This window comes from Halyomorpha halys, unplaced genomic scaffold (assembly GCF_000696795.3).
Source record: "Halyomorpha halys isolate HHAL.00 unplaced genomic scaffold, Hhal_1.1 Scaffold71.1, whole genome shotgun sequence".
NCBI lineage: Eukaryota > Metazoa > Arthropoda > Insecta > Hemiptera > Pentatomidae > Halyomorpha > Halyomorpha halys.
This window is the reverse complement of record NW_027107476.1, coordinates 1,790,882-1,799,414: the sequence shown is the minus strand read 5'-3', so window position 1 is coordinate 1,799,414 and position 8,533 is coordinate 1,790,882. Positions and strand designations below refer to the sequence as shown.

At 31.5% G+C, this 8,533-nt stretch overlaps 2 protein-coding genes across 4 annotated transcripts in view; one reads left to right on the top strand and one right to left on the bottom strand.

Moving 5' to 3' along the window:
- Positions 1-8,533, top strand: part of LOC106692768 (uncharacterized) — a gene marked incomplete at its 3' end in the record, with an annotated part of 123,865 nt that overhangs the window by 76,793 nt on the left and 38,539 nt on the right.
- The window catches only part of LOC106692771 (folate transporter 1), a 43,148-nt gene that overhangs the window by 27,095 nt on the left and 7,520 nt on the right, over positions 1-8,533 (bottom strand). The window contains exon 1 of one of the 2 annotated variants that reach the window (XM_014438903.3): positions 5,020-5,161. The exons of the other annotated variant lie outside the window; for it this stretch is intronic. The gene's annotated coding sequence lies outside the window, so the exon portion shown is untranslated. Of the gene's footprint in view, positions 1-5,019; positions 5,162-8,533 lie in introns of those variants that run through there. 2 annotated transcript variants of the gene reach the window in all.

Sequence of the window (8,533 nt, the reverse complement as noted above, 5' to 3'; positions counted from 1 at the left end):
AAATAAAAAAACTTACGTGATCGGGCGCACTAATCTCTCAGATTAAAAACACTCTAACGATGTCAGTGACCATACTGAAAAAAAAATGCCGCCACCCCAACAGTGGTGGGAGGGGAGCGGGAAGATACTGCGCAGGTCCGCCCTCTACTGTGAAGCACAGAGATTTGCCACAACAAAACAGTGACACCATATCTCACAGATTAGTTGCGCCCGACGGAAGGTTAATACAGTGAAATTTCGGTTATCCGAACTCCGGTACTCCGAACAGGAATAAAAGAAAAGTTACTTTTTTAAGACAAAACAGCAGGATTTTTTTTTTTTTTTTAATAGAAGGACATTTTTCACTTTTCGATCAATAGGAAAGTTATTGTAATCACCGCTAATATCGAAAGTGGAAATGTTTACACAGTTTCGATATCGGGTGATCTAATCCCTATGAAAGTGTTCATAATGTATTTTGTTGGAATTGGAAATACATAATTTCTATTTTATTAATCATTTGATATCGTAAAACGTATGTAATTAATAGTAGAAATATTTATAAAAATTTTGTTGGTGAACTAAATAAATATTTTAAATAAATCCATACAAAGAGTTTTTTATTTATACTTTTTTTCACTGTCTGAAGTGGGCTACTGAGAATGGTTTACCGTGGCAGCAAGTCCTCTTAAAATGTCTGAGAGAAGCAGCAGAGAGAAGTTTCTGCAAAAGTATCAGCGTAACAAAAAAAACCCAACTTCTTCAAAAAATATTAATTTTTTAATACTTCAAACAATCAAATTTCCAATAAAATATAAATAAAAAATTTAATTAAATAACAGCTGTGTATATTCATATTGTTGAAGTTTTTCACATAATGTTTCCTAATATTTTCTGTTATCCAAGCTTTTCAGTAATTGTAACACCCTCTTCAGCAATTGATTCGGATTACTGAGATTAAACTGAATATAAATACACACACAAATACACAAATTTATTTCATACAAATAATTTTTGTTTCAACTCTACATTTAATAATGCATGGTTTAATGAATAAATAATTTTAATATATTATTTTTTAAATTTATTTATTGACATTAAAACTGTAGATAAAATACAACAAGTAAATTTGAAGTAAGATCATGAGTGTATGATACTGGCATATAGAGAAACTACCTATTGGTAGCACTCTAAAAACATTTTTACAATATAAGGTCTCGAGGCCATCTTCTTTTCAGGCGCCTCAGCGAATTGTCAGGAATGAAAGTGGAAGCAAGGTTAGAAACTAGTGGGTTTGAGTGGTTAGGGAGTTTATAATGGAAGGATTAATATATAGTTCGGTTACATAAGCAACATTAAGGGCTTTATGGATGATTTTATTCGTGACAAAGTAAGGAGCATTGAGGATTTTACGAAGGAATTTGGATTGTAAAGAGGAATTCGAAGGTTTAGTGGAGCCCCCAAGCTCAACTAAGTATGTCCAGATAGGCCTTATTATTGCCATGTAGATCAGTATTTTGTAATGATTTGGAAGTTTAGACCGTTTGTCTAGTAAGTGCTGTAATAGTCGGAATCGACATGCGTATCCTGTCTTTTCAGGAAACGTGAGGATTCCAAGTTAATAGTCCAAGGTAGCGGACCTGTTCTAGAGGGGCAGGAAAAAGATTATTTAAGTATGTAAGGCAGTCGGCAGGTTTACAAGGAAGAGGTGATTTGATGAGATTTATTTTTATCCTCAAGTTTCGGCATCATTATTCCAGGGTTGCGATATGGGACTGGAGAGTTTGGGATTCAATCAAAGGGTTATTATTAACTGCGAGCACACATGTGTCATCGGCATACGTTGGGGGTAGAGTTAGGATTGGTTGGGATGTCAGCTTTATAGACTGTGTAGAGGATGGGACCGAAGATACTACCTTGAGGAACACCAGTGAACTGAGAATAGAGGGATAAATAGTAACCATTATGGTTTACTTGGAATGATCTATCAGTGAGAAAGGAACGAATGAAGAGGAAGTATGTAGAAGGTAGGAATTTCCGGAGTTTGTAAAGCAGTCCCGGGTGACAAACTCGAATAAAACCCTGCTCTATCTTTTCATAATAACATTTGAGGGATTTATTCAAATCACTTGCTTTCTTTAGGGAAATCCCTCCACGGAGTTACTTAAACATCTTCCGTGAACTGATAATCTATATTAAGGATTTGATCAAATATCCATTTTTATTTCCCTGCAACATATGTACCACTTTTATTGTTTTCATAATATTGAGCACCCCTCGTCTAAAAAAATTGCATTTATAGTGAAACCTCATTAATAGAAATCTCTCAAAAGCTGCTCTTCCTACGGAAAATTTAATTTCCCGGCCTGGAAGTATAGCGATTAAGATCTGTTGGCCTCAAACGGGTGCATACAGCTAAATTTGTGCCACTGAAAGACAAATTTAACTTACAAAAAAATTAAGGAAACAATAATGAATAGTTTTAAGTTTTTTATTAATTCATACGTATTTTTAAATATGTAAATAATTTATTGTTTATTAAAAAATAGGAAATTAATTGTTACACCAGACGCAATTTGGAGAAGTGCATCAAGCCCATCAAATTCTTCCTGTACCCCAAGGAGGTATATGTACCACACTTTTGAAAAACACATCGATTATTATTATTCTATAAGACACTCACTCGTAAAATATTGTCTTTAACATTTACTGTGAATCGAAGGAATTTTTTACTTATGCTTATGATACATTGTAATTAACAAACATTTTTGCGTTGTAAAAGTTTTTTTTTGTTATCATGTTTTATGACCGAGTGTCCTATATTACTCTTTTTATTGGGTCACATCTGCCGACTTCCGCTCGCTCAAATAAGATAAACAAAACCCAACCCTCCTGTTTAGAGGTCGAGCCTAAATTTCTATAAATACGACTCAGTTTAAGGTGTCTGGTTACAACTCACAACCACTAAAAAATAGCTTGGCGGGTCCAATACCAAAGTAGTGTTTATGGAGTTAGGTTATAATCAGAGTTGGGGAAAATTAGTTATAAATAAAACAATGACTTAATTGTCGGATATCATTTATATTTATTAATTATTTATTCGACCAAATTTTCGGAGGGGTGCTCACACCTCTCTAATATGCTTCCATAAGTTTCCATTACCTATCGAAAGGCTATTCATTGTAGCTTGGCCTATTAAATTTTTGGATGTGTTTGACATTCATTCTATATCAGCTAAATATCAGTATATCAGATGGACGTTTCCCAGCCTACCATACCTTACATACTCTTCTCCTAGCTCTGATTAAGTCTCTTAGACTTGGGTGTAGACGAAGATTTACTTTTAAGCCAATGCAACAACATTTGTCAAACATTGCACCGAGTGTTTGGAAAGACAAATTACCGGTACCAGGCATTGATAGCTCGACATATGGCCACACGATACATTATTTTGGGAGATGTCGTGGTATCTTGTAGCTATATCAATTAGAGGTAGGAAAAACAAAAACAAAAATAAAATAAAGCTCATGATTTCCACACCATTGTATTGTCATAATTCTATGCAAGAGTATAGTATATCCTCATGACGCCATTCTAAAACTACAAGACATCAATAGTATAAGCACTTGGGCAACAGACAATAAAGTTACGTTAAATGCCTTAAAGGCTAAAGCTATCATAATTGAATCCCCTACCTTAACCTTTTAATGGACTAAAGCTATCCCTCTCTCCTTAAATCTATCTCAGGACTCCCAAACCTTTTCCTAAACAATACTCCTATCTCATAACATACGTCAGTCAAAAATCTTGGTTTTGATCAAACTTTATCCTGAAAACCACACTTCCCTAAATTCCCCGTCGAACCATAGCTACCTTAAAGCAATTCAATATAATCTGTTATCTCCTTCCACCTAAAACCCGTCAACTCTCAGTTTCCTCTCTTGTCTCCCCCCCCCCACTTTGACTATGGCTGTCGAGTATATGGTGGACTCTCGGGTAATCTCGAATCAAAACTTAAACGTCTTATGAATTGTACAATACGATATATTTTCGGGACCACCAGAGGTACGCTCATAACTCAGTATTACGCCGAGCTGAAGTGGATCTATCCATACTTCCGATGCCGGTATTTCCTAGCTTCCTATTTATTCCAAGTAATTAGTACTCAACACTCCTCTTACATCCTAGAAAACCTGCAATTCAAATACTCTGTCCAATCCCGCACAATCAGGTCCCGTTTATCTGACATCTACCCTCCACCTCACCGAACTACTGCGTTTGATAAATCGTTTTTTACCCGAGCTGCCAACTATCCAATCCGAATCCAACTTCATAAATCGCTAAAATGTCCTGTTTAAACTAAATGATAAATCGTAATGATCCTATTGATACGATGAGTTAATAGTATTTATCGTAGCGTGTAAACCTTAACACTTAAAAATCTGAAGGGTGCTAATTTTTTTCTTGATTGAATATGAAGGTTTATTGTTGGACAAAATCGACATTCAAATGCTCACAAAAGCTGTGTAACGAGTTGAAACCACATTAGTTGAAATGAAAAGTAATGTAAATAAGAATATTAATTGCTAAATACTACGACTTTAGTACTATTTTATAAGATCACACCTAAATTAATATTCAGTAAAATAGTTAATTTTTTTAATAAGAACACAGTAATCTGTTTGAAAAAAAACAGGATTCATAATACCAATATCATAAAATAACAAAATTATTTATTATGAAAAACTATTTTCCATATTGCCACGATTTAAGCTATTAAATCCTAAACTAAATGAGCAGGATGTATCAGCTTAAATATTAGGCTAAATAAATATTAACTTAACGTTACGACTCAGATTTCACACGAATTTTAATAAAATTCGGATTTTTGCAACTTTGCGGAAAATCAAAAAATAAACTTTAACCCACAAAACTTTTTTAGTTCAGTTGTTTAAACTTGCAAAATTTTGAAATATTTATAAGTCCCAAGATCGCCCAATGGTAATATATCAACTGTTGTCCTAGATCTATTTAACTTACCTTGATTTATATGGAATTATAAACACTAGGTCGGAAGATAGCCGGCAACTATTCAATAAATCAATAATAATGAAAAAACACCATTGCAACATATCAATACATGAGACAAAAATTCGATTTTTTTAAATAACAAGATGCTTGGAGGTAGATCATGATAAAGACCTTCATTATCAGAAAGCGATGAAATTATTTTTGATAAGGATAAGGAAACAAGAGAAATAAAGCGATATCTCAAATGCACCTATCTCACCTTAGTCAATGTCAAATGCATACTTACTAAAATTTTACCTGTATACATAATAAATTATCTGTACCTATACGTAATTGTAAATTAATTTTATTAATGGATTTTTCGCTAAAAATGCTTGACAAAAAAAAAAAATGTAAGTGGAAACATTTAATCGATAAACCATTTTACTTCTGGATAAAAGGATTTCAATAAAAAAATTTAAAATCCCTTTATTGTCAATGGATTTCTACGTACATTTGCTATACTTCATAGTACAAGAGCCGGGAAGAAATAAAGGCAGTTATTTCACCTCAATTTTTGATTATTTTAATGAAAAATATCTATAATTACTATTCAAAACTGATGAGTCTGCCAAGTATATCTTAAAAACTAACAACAACACTAGAAAATCTAAAAGAACATAATTTTAAAAAAGAGTAAATTTTCTGAAATATGAGCCATAATAGAGCTATTTATGTCCAATAGTTCTCGAGATATAGCCGTTTAAAAAGCAACATTTCATAAAAATGTACTGAAATATCAGTAGAAAGTTAATTTATTTTGAGAAATCTATATCTCAGGAACTATGTGAAGTACAGATGTCTATTAGTAATCCAATTAAAGCAGCTAGTTTAATGTATCATCAAGTAGTTTATGACTTTTACCTTCGCAGGATTAGTAATTTTCATGATATTTGCTAAAATAAATTGATTTATAGTTATTCCGACAATAAGTTTGATTTAAGAAGAACTTTATTTCAGAAACCAAAGGACGTGCAGATGTCTGCCAGCGCTCAAATTAAAGCTAGTTAAATTGACTACAAAATAGTAAATAATGTTTATCTTTGTAGGAGTAGTAGTTTTTATGATATTTGACAAAATAAACTCACAAAATGTTAATTTCTAGTTGTTCGTATAAAATGTTGGACTCTTGAAAAAAAAAATATCTCTAGACCCATAAGACGCACATACGTCTGCCAACACTCAAAATAAAAGAAATTTAACTTACTATAAAGTAATTTACGACACTTATCTTCGTACGAGTAGTATTTTTATGATATTCACATATGAATATAAATCGATATATTTTAGCAAATTTCATGAAAACTACTACTTCTACGGAAATAAACGTCATAAACTACTTTATAGCTCATTACACTAGCTTTAATTTGAGTGCGAATAGACATCTGTACGTCACATAGTTCCTGAGATATAGATTTCACAAAATAAATTAACTAATTACTAATCTTTCAGTAGATTTTTAAGAAATTTTGCTTTTTAAAAAGCTATATCTCGAGACCTATTGAACGTAAATAGCTTTTTTAGGGCTAATATTTCAGCAAATTTACTCTTCTTTATAATGATAATAATGTTCTCTTAGATTTTTTAGTGTTGTTGGTAGTTTTTATGATATAGAGCGAATAGACATCTGTACGTCACATAGTTCCTGAGATATAGATTTCACAAAATAAATCAACTAACTACTGAGATTTCGGTACGTTCCATACAACATTTTTATGAAATGTTGCTTTTTAAAAAGCTATACCTCGAGAACTATTGAACGTAAATAGCTGGATTAGAGCTTAAGTTTTAGCAAATTTACTCTACTTTAAATGATGCTCTCTTAGATTTTCTATTGTTGTCGGTAGTTGTAAAGATATAGAGCTCCGAATAAAAAAATATTTATTTTTAACGTTTTGAAACAGCCGTCATTTTTTATTCGACCTATCTTACATGGCAGACTCATCAGTTTTGACTAGTACTTATACGTAGTTTTCAATTAAGTAATCAAAAATTGGAGTGAAATAACTGCCTTTTTTCTCCTCTTAGGCTCTTGTACTATTACTGGCATAATATCAAATACTTGGGGGGAGCAGTAAATATATACAATCATCTTTTGCAAACAGGTTTACATCATGATTCATTAAAATAAATTAGTCTATAATTATTTCTACATTAAGTATAAATAATAACTATTTAGAATTAATTATAATTATTTAAATATATGTAGAAATAATTAGAATTTAGAATTAATAACAATTACTAATATAATAAGTAGAAATAATTAGAATTTAGAATTAATTAAAATTACTTATATATTAAGTAGAAATAAATAGAATTTAGAACTTATTACAATTACTCATAAATGTAATTTTAATAAACGGTAATTGCAATTTGACTAAACTGTATTACTTTTAAACATTAAAGTTCAGGTATGAAAATGGCATAGATGACCAATTTTTCTATTTTATTTATTTTAATGGTACACAATTCTCCTATGGATTGATTGATTAGTAAGCTGTTAGTCAGCAATCAGTTCATATTGCGCTCTATTTGAGTAAGGAATTTTTGTAACGATTCAGTAGGTCTTGTAACTTTCAAGCTATATAGATTTTTTTTCTCGATTTTTTCTTTAATTGATAAGTTGGTATGAAGACATTCGGCTTGTTGGAAAAAAAAAAAAAATAATCTAAAGTATAAAATTTTGTGGAATTTAGTTATAAGAGTTATCGTGGAGAATTAACAAAAATCACAAGCAGAAGTTACTAAACTAGGTGAAAAAATGTAGGTTTGTATGTATTTATTATATACTGTATTAGTTATACCTACCTCTCGTCTGTATAATATTCTGATTGAACAGGGAATACCAAAGAAGTCAGTAAATCACATACGGATGTACATGACCGAAACGTTAAAAAGTAAAGAACGAATCGGTAATCATTATTCTGAGAAATTCCAGCTCCGATAAGGTTTAAAACAAAGAGATTCCTCAACACCTATTTTATTTAATCTAGCACTAGAATACGTCATTAAAAGTGTGATGAATACCGAAAAGGATTTAACTTTGGGTGGTAAAATACAGGTGCTTGGGTATGCTGATGATCTGGTATTATTGGGTCAGGACAAAGAAACTATAGAACTAAATACAACAGCGTTAATAAACTCCAGTAAGGAACTAGGTCTTGAAATAAATACCGATAAAACAAAATACATGGTTAGCAGTAGAAACGCGAACAATTTCGGTGATATGGATATAGGAGGAAATATGTTTGAACAGGTAGATAGGTTGAAGTATTTAGGTTATACGGTAACTAGAAAAAACGAAATTGATGAGGAAATAAAGTTAGCTAGTAATGATTTTAGTAAAAGAAAAAAAAAATCAACATTTTATTATATGAAATAACAGCATTAAAAATGTACAGGTATAGAGACAGGATAAAATGTACAGGTATAGAGACAGGATAAAATGTTTTGGTATAGGTCTTAGTCCTACACCCGTATATTT